Below are 13,106 nucleotides of genomic sequence, written 5' to 3'. Positions count from 1 at the left end.
AATTCTCTAAAATAGTACAGGGGCATGTTAGCTAACAAACATACAGACGTGTTCCACACACACATATATAGTCACATACACAAATATGTATGATAAGCATGGCAGTTTATAAGGCTGTTGGTTATTTACATAATCAGAATCCATTGGGTATTAAATTATTTATGCATATATGATTTATTCTCTATAGACCCACGACAAAGCATTTTGTGAGCAGTTCAAACACATCATTTTTATCTCTAAGGTAAAACATAAGCTAGCATCTTGAAAGCAAAATCTCTATAACAGCAATCTATTATTACTTTATTCCAGATGCTACCCCCAATCATATTTTGCGTCATTAAGTGATACAAAATTCTGTTAAACCAATTATCTTATACCTTTTTGCTACTTGGGCTATTTTAGCAATCCATTAGATCAACTTAATATGTGGAGTATAGAAAGCTTTCTTAGCAGCTAGCATCAATGTCTCATCCATAAATGGTTACCAATCGTATTGAAAGGGAACAATCTCTAGCATAACAATAACAACTCCTTTTTTGCCATTCAAATATCTTAGGGCTATTAAAAGTAAAACTACAACAACAGTATCCATAAATGGAATTATTTTATCTACATAGATAGTTCAGAACAATCAAGCTAAAACTATTTTAGGAAGAATATCAAAGCAAGACACTTGGCACCTTCATTTTAATGCTTCAAATGGCGCACCACAACAGAAACAGGATCATAGCAGAATACTGATCCATGCCAACCAAATGAAGAATGGCACTGGCTAGTTAACAGTCATCACTACTGTCTGCACTGCCAGTTTTCCTAACCAAGAACTGGAAGAAAACTAAACTTCAAGAGCATAGTTGAAGGTGGCTCGCTGAAAAAAAAGAAAAGAAAGAAAACCACCTACTATTTTGTTTTTGGTAATTCTGCTCTGTTATTGAATCCAGCTAAAGCATTTTATATAATTGCTCTAATGAAACTTGGCAAAAAGTAAAAGAAATTCTGTATGAATCAAATGGAATAAACCTGTTTAAAGAGGTAACTCATTTCCACTTTTCTATGATGATAGGTAACTTCCCACTGGTTATTATGTAACTGTGCAACTTTAAAAGCATTTAGGTATTTATTTAAGTTAAATTCTCTTCAGGGCCAGCAGATCTGGTAGAACAAAAGTTAACAGATTTCATCAGGTGTTTATTACACCTTCCCAAACACATTCAAAATTTCCACTAATTAAATTCTTACAGTATTTCTTTTGTTTTTATGGGTTGTTTTTTTTTTGGCCTGTATTGACAAATTTCAGGATATGTGTATCAATTAACAATAAGAACACCTAGTTCTCTATTTCCTTTCTATGAAATCCAATCAGGTAATCACTTACAGAAATAAAACCAGCTTTTACAGACTCACAAGAGCCAACTGTTAAATTTTCAGGAATTTTGAAAACAGGCTGTTAAAAACATTAGCTTTATATCAGTTATGGTGAGAGTATTTACACATGGAAATTGGCAAATGGAAACATGGAGTATTTACACATGGAAACAGATCAGGGCTGTTTCACCCCTTGGAGAACTAATTGTTAAACATCAGCAGTATCTAAATCCTATGCAGATTAACAGTGAAAGAAATGAAAATATACCTTTACCTACTAAGTGAGAACAATTCCAAAATGGAATGAGAAAATTTAATTTTATTGAGTCCATTCAGATGTATTTGGATTATTCAGGGTCTGATAGGATCATAATTTTTTTCATTTCCTATGTAACAAAATTATACCCATTACAGTAATCCTTCCTTGCTTCTACTGTCTTAATAGTAGGATTCCAATGTTTGTAAGTCTTTGTCATTTGATATTTATTATTACATGTTATTGATTTACTTAAAAAGTCATATATTACAATTTTGCATCCTCCATGTCAGGATTTTACACTACCTATAAGTCAATGCTTAATATTATTTTTCTTGATAATAAAGATGATTTAATCAATAACGAAAACTTACCTCTAGGCTGGTTCCCTTCATCTTTGTCCAAATTCGTTTAGCTAAGGTTTTAATACTCACTTTAAAGACCAAAATAACTCAGATTTTAGATATTTTATGTTCTTTGAAAGTAAGATAATTTCCTATATGTAAATTTAAGTATTTTTTTTATTTTAGTGACCCCTTCATAGTAACAATACAGTTTTATCCCATTAGATAACAAGTTAAAATAACAAGTTAAAGCCACTTAATTTGAAATAAGCCAACAGATATCCAATTTCTAGTTAAACTCTGATTATTTGGCTTTAGCCTAAAGAGACTGGTCCTATAGTTATAATCTAAGTCATCTCTAAGACAGGGCATTCTAAAGAAAATTAGTTTGAGAGCATTTGAGATCTTGCTCCCCATCATACGAGGACAAATAAGATCGCGAATTCATCCTAGAGAAAGCGAATTCATCCTACATACCTCATTGCTGAGTATCACTACAATCACCTTCGAAGTACTCCCCTTGGGAAGCTGTGCACCGACGCCAGTGCCTAGTCCACCCTTCAAAGCAATTTTGGAACTCTTTTTCTGGACCGGCCATCAGAGCTATCGTCCTATTACCCTTGATGTCCTGAATGTCATCAAAATGTCTTCCTTTCAATATTTCCTTTCTCTTTGGGTAAAGAAAGAAGTCATTGGGGGCCAGATCAGGTGAGTAGGGAGGGTGTTCCAATACAGTTATTTGTTTACTGGCTAAAAACTCCCTTACAGACAGTGCCTTGTGAGCTGGTGCATTGTCATGATGCAAGAGCCATGAATTGTTGGCAAAAAGTTCAGGTCGTCTAACTTTTTCATGCAGCCTTTTCAGCACTTCCAAACAGTAAACTTGCTTAACTGTCCAGTTGGTACAAATTCATAATGAATAATCCCTCTGATATCAAAAAGGTTAGCAACATCGCTGCAACCAGTTCGCGAACTTAATTGTCAGACTTTGTTATATTGTAAGTTTTGACCCAAATAAGCTCATAAAAAATTCTCTAAAAAAATAGATTCATTTGAATAGCTTCCAATGGATCAAAATTTTCTGTAGAGTTGCCATATTTAGCAAATAAAAATAGAGGACTCCCAGTTGGATTTGAATTTCAGATATTGTAAATATTACATGGGACATATTTATATTAAAAAATTATTTGTTTTCTACCTGAAATTCAAATTCAATTGGGCATCCTGTATTTTATCTGGCAACAAACTAAGTACTCAGGGTGATCTTAGATTAAACACCCTAGGTCAAGGTCTCTTAACCAGATGAATTTAGACCGTGGGTTTGAGGAAGTTAGTGAACACCTGGAAATTTTAAATAGATGTGTCTGCAGCTTTTTCTGGGGAATAAAAATGTATCTTTTACCAGTGTCTGTCAAAATCTCTTGGAGAGCTTGTAAAAAATTTGTGCCCGACAGGGTTGAGAACAGCAGGTGGAGGATGCTGTTACTTCTGTTTCATAGAGGGAGGAACATTTTACTGTGCATTTATATGCAAAAACCCTTTAGAAGGATACAGAAGAAACTGGAAGTAGTGGTTATCTCTGGAGAGGGGAACTAGGAGGCTGGGGTGAAAAGTCTTACTTTTCACTATTACTCTTTCGTACCATTTAATTTTATACATTGTCCATTGTCCTCTAGGCCTCTGAAGTCAGAATTTCTAAATTTTAGGTGGTTGGGCCATAATATTTGTGTATGTTTCTGTTTTTTTTTTTTTAATTGCACAGTGTATTTTGATTATACATTGAAATCAGTCACACACTCTTCTATGTATGGCATTTGCCAAAAAACAACAAACACTAATACACACACTCCACACTCACACACATACCATCCCCAGTATTTCCCAGGGAAGACCCAGAACATAAATGACTCACTTCAGCAAAGCTGGAGAAGTTCTGTGTGGAACTCACAGGGGATGAGTCAAACCAGTACACATTCAGGAGTGGTGAGACAGGAAACTGTTCAATGTTTAAGTTGAAGGCTTAGGAGAGCAGGCTCCTAATTAATGTTTTTGGCCACGAGATTGCACTATGGATAACTGAGTACATAGTTGCTTATCCCTCTATTAACTAACCTGCTTTTTCTGCACTTCTAGTAGGTGGGGCCAGGATTAGTAAGGACCTGACACACCTGGAAACTTCTCCTGTGTTCTGGCATCACAGAAATTTGCCCAGCCTGGTTCAAAGAGGCAGCCCCACCTGTTAAAAATTTACTTCATCCTACCCATTACCCAGTAAATGTCGTTCAGTGTTCAAGGAATGACTACAATTCTTCAGGATTAAACCAGCAAAGAGAAAACATGCGCCCAGCTGAGTGTGCACTAACTAGGTCATTCTCCTGAAGCCAACCTGAAAAAAGTGTCTCTTCTTTATCCATGCTTCTCTTCATTTCAGCAAAATTGGCAGGAAAAAATTTCTTCATAGGCAAACATACAACTGAGAAAAAAATACATTTTTTTTCCCTTTCCTTAGTGTTCTATTTTTGGTCCATTGTGTCCAGAGGAAAGGAATGCCACAAATTACATGACTGCACCACAATTTATACATTTGATTTCATTCACAAAAAACTCTGGCCGTTATTATGAACCTGTGTCCTAAAAAATAGTGTCTAATATTCTTCTATTAACAGTAGTCCTATGGGTTCTTGGAGATCCTTCTTCAGCCTCCATCTTGGGTAATTTCTGTGGTCATTATGGGTATTTCACTTATTCTTTGGAAGACAGTAGTCCAAAATTTCCCTGGATAATGCTAAATATTTTCTTGGTTAAAAGGATACAGGATAATCACCCTAAAATCCTTACACTGGCATTTTTAAGAAAAAGAAGTAATACAGAACTATGAATTTTGTATTTTTTCTAGAAGGTCAACATTCAAGAATCTTCACAACATGGCCTCCAGTCTCTCTCTCTCCTACCACTCTCCGCCATTGTTCCTAACCAACCGCATGAGTTCTATGACTGCTGGGTACTCTCTCATGCCTCTCTGCATGTGTTCCTTTCCTTCTGGCGAACTCTTACCAGTTCTCAAGGACTCACCTCATATGTGATGACTCCAAAAAGTCTTCCATGAATCTCCTTTTCTCTCTTTTTTCCTCTACTGACTTTGAACTTGGTGCTCCTTTGCATGTTCTTAGTATTCTTGGTACCCACCTCTGAGCAGATAAAAATTCAAATAGCCTTTTAACTTGTCGGTCTCCTTTGAGGACAGGACCATTTCTGGCACAGAATAGGTACTCAATTAATATTTAATAAATGAATATCAAAGATTCTCAAATAAATCAAAATTCACATTCTACATAGTTTTAAAGTTAACTGTAGATGTAGGGAAGTCATATTTCTGGGAGTGATTTTCAGGTTCAAACACCTCAAACCTTCACTTTTACCTCAAACACTTACTTTCCCATTCTTATTTGCTTTTAAATTACCAATAAACTAGAATTAAGATATGATTTAAAAGAAATCTTAAAATGAAAATTATTTATGAAATAATGTTCTTAATTGTATTCTTTTTTGTACAGTAAAAGAATTGGCAAGAGCTAATTACATTAGATGTATAAAATGCACAGAAATTTTTGTAGATTTTAAAAAAATTAATAAATCCCCTCAAACTTAAAGTTTGTTACTTTTTAAGTATCAGTTAGTTACCATTTTAAAAAGTGTTCAGAAATCCAGGTTAAAAGAAACTCTTTAAAAATTAATAAAAGGAATTCAGAAAGACCAAAGCAAGCATGAGTTCCATATTCTTGGCAAAAGATCATCAGAGTCAAGTGCTTATTAAAGAGTGAGTAAGCAAAAAGGAGGCAAGTTTAAGGCTGATTTTTTTTTTAAGTATGGAGAAAGTCAATTCAACTATGACTCCCAAACTTATAATCCAAACATGTTATCTTTTTCTACTGTTGCTTTCCTAAAGAATTATACTTGCAAATACATAATTAATTAAAATAATACATTTAAATGTATTTAAGTGCGAGATATAATTTGGCAAGGCTTACAGATAAGACCATCTGTGAAAATATATAATCATAAACTTAAAGAAATAGTAAACAAGTTCATCTACATTCAAGTACAGAAGTTATGAAGTACAGAAATAATTTTAGAATACAACACCTCTTGTTGAAAACCACACAATTAGACGTTTAAAACCACAAATCTTGTTTTTCAAATATTTGGGGACAAGGATGCATGGTTTTTGTGGCTTTTGTTTTTCATCTTTTACCAAGCATACTATGAAGAGGTAGGAACAGGAACACTTGATTGTGTTTGTTTTCTAAAGGTTGGATATGTTTATGTTTCTCTAGCTTGATGGCAACGTCTTCAAAGGTTTGGATCAGGTCAGTCACAAGGCAGATTAATATAAGCTTTGAGGTTGATTAATTGATTTTAAAGTGTCAGCGGGATCATCTCTAAGCCTATATAATCTGCTTCACTCCAAGCAAATTGTTTGTTTATCCCTTACTTTAAATTCCCCTACGAAAGGGGAGTTTTAAACTCTCCAGAAAACACAATACATTTTGGATAATGATGAAACTATCCCCTATTATAATCAAATGTGTTTGGGTTTTGTCAAAACCATGCAATTCTCTACATATTAAAGGATTCTAGTGGAATTTTTTAAATAGCATTTTTTCCAGAAAAATTCTACTAGATGATAAACTTTGCTAAATATGGATATGCGCCACTTTACACAAACCTGATACAGTTTTTATACCTGATGTAAAAACTCTGAACATAAAATACTCATGTTGTCACTGCATAGTAGGAAAGCTATAGCCTCTTTAACAAACAGTGAGGCATCAACTGGATCCCGATGTAAAAAAAATGAATCTTCACCCCTACTTCATGTGATACACAAAATTGAATTCCAGGTAGATTTTAGATCTAACTGTGAAAATTAATATAATGAAGCTTCTAGAACAAACCATATGAGGCTATATTCAAGACTTGCTGTAGACAGACATTTTTTTAAAAGGATACAAGAAGCACTAACCATAAAGGAAAAAAAAAGATAAATTAGAGGACAGTAAAGTTCATCAAAAAGTGCTTTTAAGAGAATGAAAAGGCAAGCCAAGAATGGGAGACTAGATTTGCATACACATACCCAACAAAGACTCATATGTAGAATATGTAAAGAATTCCTATAAAACAATAAGAGCACATGATAAAAAATTGGCAAAACACAAGAATCAGCACTTCACATATCATTCAAATAGTCTAAAAATACATTTAAAAATGTTTAACCTTATTAGATTTCATAAAAATGCACATTAAAGCCCTCAATGAAATACTGTTACATGTCTCTCCGAATGGCTAAAATTAAAAAGATTGACAATACCAAGTGTTGAGAAAAATATGGAACAATGGAAATTCTCACATGCTGCTGGTGGAAGTGTCAACTGCTATAACTTTGAAGAACTATTTGGTAATATCACACACTATATGATCCAAGAATTCTACTCCCAGATATATACTCAAAAGCAATACATTCATATGTGCAGCAAAAGGCACGTACAAGGATGTTCATAGCAGCAATTATTTGTAATAGTTAAATACTGGAAATAACCCAAATTTCCTTCAGTAGTAGAATGGATAAATAAAGGTACATTCATATAATAAAATACATTACCAGAGAAAAAGAATAAAATATATCTACAAGCAAAAGAACAAAACATATTGAGTGAAAGAAGCCAGACACAAAAATATATAATACATAATTACATTTATAAAATTTCTCAAAGCAGGAAAACCTAAATTCCGATGCTGGAAGTGACGATACTGTTTATCTCGTAGTAATTAGGAGGGAACACAAGGCATCTTCTGGGATACTGGTAATGTTCTTTCATTTTATCTGGGTGATGTTTATACAGGTGTTTTCACTTTTTATTTTAACTTTTTTTATTTTTCAATTACAGTTGACATAAATATTATACTAATTTCAGGTGTACAACATAGTCATTAGACATTACTATGTAACTTACAAAATCTATTTTCTATTACCCATCTATAAATCTATTACCCATCCGACACCAGTAAAGTTCGCGAACTTAATTGTCCAACCTTCGTATATAGTTATTACAATATTATCGACTATATTCCTTATGCCAGGTGTTTTCACTTTTTGATGATACTTCAAACTAGTGGTAGATTTGTGCATTTTGTACATATATTATACTTTAATTTTTAGAAAATTTATTTTAAAAAAAGAACTGATCTCTTGGGGGTCTTATTTACCTTGTAAAATAACTCTGATTTCCAAAAGGAATGCTGGACTATTAACAATTTCTTTCAATATTCACAGAACTTTTCAGAAACGTGTCTACTGAATAACATAGGTTGCACCAATGCAAACCATTATTAAAGGTAAGGGAGTTTAATCATTGCATTAGTTTTGACTGCCATCTAATGGTAAGAATGCTACACTATACAGAAGCAAATAACCTGTTCCCGCCAGTGAGCAAAAGAACATTGACTTTGGCTACAATTTGCAGGACTGCTTTTCTGTGGAATTTATCATCTGCAAATACTAGGTAAATATTTAGACGTGATATAAATATTAGGAGTAATATCAGGACATGTAAATATTAGGACATGGTGTAAATATTATGACATTCATTTAGGATAGTTAAATCTGAAATAAAACAGAATTTTCCATTTCTTTGTGTAAGAAGTTCATGCCCAAATTATAATTTTTATTCTTTCTCTTGACCATACTTTACACTTTTTACAGATTACAATCCACATAGTATAGCAAATATCAAACAACACTGTATATATATACATATATATAAATATATATTCCTGTCACCGTGAAAATCTAAAATGAGAAATAGACTTTCGTATGTGTAATTCAGTGCCTTGAATACAGTACAAGCCATGTTCAGTAAAAAGCATTGGATTAACATACTGCTTAAAGCAGTCTACTTGGACTGTGGCTTTTCGGTGGGATTTGTAGGCAGGGCCTATGTGGCATGTTGCTATAGTCTATCCTAGAAGGAACATGTACTATGATGAAATCTACAGCTAAAAGAGAAAGGTAGAGAATTCTAAGGTGAGAATTCTAGGTGAGAATAAGCCCTTTCGAGGCTCAGGAATTAAGTAGTTATTTTTGAAAGCAAAGAATTTCCCTGGGTGGAACCCTCTGAAAGAATCTTCAAGATAACTAGTAACCTTTTTAGTAGATTTCAACAATTTCTATGGAAAACCCTCATAATGGAGAGAAAATTGGAAAAGAAGAAGTTCTGGTCATATTTCTTCTAGCACCCTACTCCTTAGCAAATCCAGTTTGATTACCAAGTAGTCAAGATGAACATAATATCATCCTCCAGCAAAATGCCCCAACCCCTTATATTATTTTTAATCCAAACAGGACTAATCAATTTTATTTATAATAACAGCTTTATTGAGGTATAATTGACATACAATACAGTACATATTTAAATCATTAAACCATCACAACAATCAAGATAATGAATATATCCATTACCCCCCAAAATGTTTATGTGATCCTTTGTAACCCAAGCCCTCCTCCCCCTATCCTGCTCTGTCCCGAGGCAGTCACTGATTTGCTTCTGTTCCTTACAGATAAATTTGTGTTCTAGAATTTTACATAAATGGAATCATGATGTATATATATTCTTTATTGTCTGGCTCCTTTCACTCAGTGTAATGATTTCAATTCACCTATGTTGTTGCTGTATAAATAGTTAATAATTCCTTTTTATTGTTGAGTATTGTTGTATTGGGTGGATATAGCACAATTTGTTTATGCATTCACCTGTTGCTGGACATTTAGGTTATTTTTTGGTTTACAAATGAACTATCTGTAAATATTACAAATAAAGCTACAATGAATATATGTGTAAAAGAATTTTGTGTGAATATATGCTTTCATTTGGGGAGAATGATTATGTAAAACGTTTTGCCAGACTGAATAATGACCCACCAAAGATGTCCATGTCCTGCGATTATGTTACCTTATACGGCAAAATGTGCTTTGCAGATGGGATTAAGTTAAGGATCTTGAGATGGGGGATTAGCTTGACTATCTTAGTGGTTCTAATATAATCACAAGCATTTTTAAAAGAGGGAGGAAGTAGCGTTAGTCAGACAGAAGATAAAGTGACAATGGAACAGGGGGACAGAGAGAGAGAGAGCAGAAGATGCTATGCTACTGGAAGCTTCAGTAAGCTAGGAGGCAAAGAAATGAACTCTCACCAGGAGCCTTTAGAAGGAAGCAGCCCTGCTAACACCCAGTGAGATTGATTTTTGGACTTCTGACCTCCAAAACTATAAGATAATAAACCTATGTTGTTTTAAATCACAAAGTTTGCGGTAACTTGTTACAGAAGCAATAGAAATTATGTAACAGAATGTAATGACTAGGTCATTTAGTAGGTTTATGTTTAACTTTTCAACATCTTCCACAGTGTTTTCAAAAAGGAGGAACTCTGAATATATCTGAAGCTCTGTGTAGCACTCTCTTTGCCAGGAAGTGCTCTCCTCACCAGGGTTCTGCCATGTGAAATCTAGCCACCTTGCTTTCCCTGAGTTCTCAACTCTTTATCTCTACTCAGGGAGATGGTCAGGGTCTATTTTAGTTCCCCCTCCTTGTATTGTGGATTGGAAACCCTCTACGGTCAGTCATTGAAGCCATTTAGGGCTCGCCTCATTTTTTTCCCCTTCACACTGCTTGTCGTCTCACGTCTCAAGATCCTGTGTGGCAGGCAGAATAGCCTCCCTCAAAGTGTCCATGTACTCGTTTCCGGAGCCGGTGACTATGTTATCTTATATGGCAAAAGGGACTTGTATGTGTCATTAATTAAGGGTCTTTTTTTTCTTTAAATATGTCTTTGGGGGAGAGAACACCACACTTCTACTCAATTAAGAGAAATAGTTTTAACAGTACAGAGGTCTTTTATTATTTTACACTTATCGTGCCATAAATTCATAGGGAATGGTTTCCAGCAGCTCAGGCTCCTTTCCATTGGTTCTCACAAAGTGTGCTTCTCTGGGTGGGGCTGGCTGGCGTTTCAGTTGAACCCAGGTACCTTTCTCTTTGGCTTCCTTTTTTTGATCATTTTCCTTCACCCATTTCAGGAAGCGATCTCGGCTCGTAGAGTGCTTAATATGCTCAATACGAACATTAATTCTCTTGGCAAGAATCTTACCCTTAACTTGTTTACAACAATGCCAACTGCATGCTGGGTAACACTGTAGACCCTTCCAGTTTTGCCATGGTAACATTTGTGGGGCATTCCTTTTTGAACAGTGCCCATTCCCTTGATGTCTACCATGTCACCTTTCTTGTAAAATTGCATGCACGCGTATGTGGCCAAAGGAGCAACTCCATGTTTTCTAAAAGGCCTAGAGAACATATAGCGGGTGCCTTTCCTCTTTCCGTTTGTGTTGGTCATTTTAAGAAATCATTGGAAGATGGAGGTCCCGGCTGAAAAGGCAAATTAAGGGTCTTGGAATGGGGAGATTATCCTGGATTATCCAAGTGGACCCAATGTACTCGTCTGCACAGGGGTTGTCAAGAGTTTCGTTCAACTGCTCCATGGTATTGCTAACTCAGCATCCATTTTGTTTGGCCTGTGAGGCCCTAACCTGATACCAGCCCCTCATGCAAGTGCATACCTGAAATAACAGACCACAGAGTTGTAAGTAAATGTAAAGCCTTAATATGACTTCCCCAACAGCTCTTGTGATCAATAGTCTCCCCCACCTTTCAGGGCCTTCTCTTTGTGTGTGCCCCTTAGATAAGACCTCTGTGGGGCTTACAATACCGCTTTTTAACATTTGAATGGACCAATCTGGCCTCAGCTCAGCATCCAAAGCACTCTACCCACAAACCCTAATAAAGGTTGTGCCCCAAGTCCTGTAGCTCTCACTGCCTGCACCCTGCCTTGACCTCCCCTTGTGGACTCTCAAGACATGCTGTTACTTCCTCAAGTACCCGTGACTAATAACCTTCTCCATTTTAATTACTCTTGTGGTTTTTTGTTGAACTGTGACTTACCATTGGGTACCCTGTACTCTAGTTAACAAGTATTCATTTCACAAGGTCATAATAGGGGGTCCTTATAAATGAAATAAGATGCAGGAGAGTTAGTTGGAGAAGGAGATATGATGACAGAAGCAGAGCTGTTTTTCAAGATGGAAGGGAGCCATAAGCCAATGTATACATAAACCAATTTTCCAGCCTCACAAGCTGGAAAAAGCAAGGAAACAGATTGTCTCCAAAATCCTCCTGCAAAGACCTCAATTTTAGTCCAGTGAGATCCATTTTAGACTGACAATCAAAATGTAAGATAATAAATTAGTGTTATCTTAAACTACCAAGTTTGTGGTAATTTGTTACAGCACCAATAGAAAAGTAATACACCTTCTAATATATATTTTGTCCAGTTTGTTGTTTAAGGTGAGTGTGCATCCACTCTCTTTACCTCAACCTGGCCTGAAGCAAAAGTCCCTGTCAGTTCTGCGTTTCTCTTTTCTGTGTTAATCCAAGCCCACAATTCTAGTCAGGAATTAATTGAGTAAATTGAAAACCTCTTCTGCAAAGATCAGATAAATTGAAATTTAAAGTTGAGTGGCTTGTACATACAGAGAAATACTAACACGAGTATAACAAAGACAAGCTAAACACATAAAACTAGAATAGAAAACCTTTACTATGTAACTATTAAAATACACATATAATGGATAGAACTATAATGTATAAAGTAAACATGTAGTCAAAATATTCCTATCCCTAAAGCTTTTAAAGTAGATTTTTTGTTACATCTGTGAGATAACTTTAAAGAAGACAAATAAGAAGGAAAACAAGTAAAACATTTACATTGGCTCCTCAGTGGAAGGTTGTCTTCCTGGACCCACACTTTAAGCAGTCCAATCGATTCGTAATTCTATAGGACAAGTAGGTCCTTTCATCCTATATAGAATAGATCAAAGTCAGTATGTGAAAATATCCCCTTGGCTTTGTGGAGGATTTTGCCGTCACCCCAATTTTTTAAATTGTGGTTACAAAATTATAAAATTTACCATCTTAACTATTTTTAAGTGTAAAGTTCAATGGTATTAAACTTGTACGTTGATAATGCTGTGCA

At 35.1% G+C, this 13,106-nt stretch overlaps 1 pseudogene; it reads right to left on the bottom strand.

Annotated features, from left to right (window-relative positions):
- Positions 1-9,528: 9,528 nt before the first annotated feature.
- LOC117027291 (60S ribosomal protein L21-like) lies at positions 9,529-12,648 on the bottom strand (annotated as a pseudogene).
- Positions 12,649-13,106: the final 458 nt, after the last annotated feature.

This window comes from Rhinolophus ferrumequinum, chromosome 9, assembly GCF_004115265.2.
Source record: "Rhinolophus ferrumequinum isolate MPI-CBG mRhiFer1 chromosome 9, mRhiFer1_v1.p, whole genome shotgun sequence".
NCBI classification, from domain to species: Eukaryota; Metazoa; Chordata; class Mammalia; order Chiroptera; family Rhinolophidae; genus Rhinolophus; species Rhinolophus ferrumequinum.
This window is presented reverse-complemented; position numbering and strand designations above follow the sequence as displayed.